This window comes from Galeopterus variegatus, unplaced genomic scaffold, assembly GCF_000696425.1.
Source record: "Galeopterus variegatus unplaced genomic scaffold, G_variegatus-3.0.2 Scaffold2734, whole genome shotgun sequence".
Classification (NCBI taxonomy): Eukaryota; Metazoa; Chordata; class Mammalia; order Dermoptera; family Cynocephalidae; genus Galeopterus; species Galeopterus variegatus.
In genome coordinates, this window is record NW_007728845.1 from 24,925 (window position 1) to 25,648 (window position 724).

Below are 724 nucleotides of genomic sequence, written 5' to 3' on the forward strand. Positions count from 1 at the left end.
AGACATAGAAGCTTAAGATTTCTTGCCCTTCCCTTGATATAGAGAACTCTTAAGTGGTCTGGTAAACCTATTCATACAAAGTGTAGGGAAAATATATGAAAATAGTCAGGGCCCCTCAGATGTCCGGAATCTTGCGGAGCATTTGACGTAAATATGCACGTGCGCCCAGGTGTTCCTTGGTAATTGTCTAATGTAATTGCGCACGTGCACCCAAGTGTTCCTGGGTTACCAGACTTAAGTATAAAGGACAAATGGTTCTGATCCACACGGCCTGGGGTGCCACGGGGACACTGCTGCCATTGCTGCCAGGGCCCCCAGGATCCTCCAGGGGCCACCACCGCTACTACTGCTGGAAGCTGTTGCTACAAGCTGCTGCTGAATCTGCCGTAGCTGCTGCTGCTGCTGCTGATGGTTTAGCTCATGTCGTCTGCCAACAGCTCCTGGGATCTTTCCCAATTGCCTAGCATGGATGTGCATGTGAGGGGTCTGGTGACCCAGCTTGTATATGAGGGGTCTGTGACCCAGTCTGTACAACAGGTTTGAAGGTCTCTGAGCAATAACCCCTAGCAATACAAATGGAAAACTCAGTGTAACTAAAATAATGAAACATTTTGGCTTTAGTTATGAATTGCCCAGCCATACAACTGGCTACCTCGACAGGATTCCGACAACTGTCTGTAGCCATACACAAAAGTACAAAAACTGTGTCTTAAAGAAATAAATA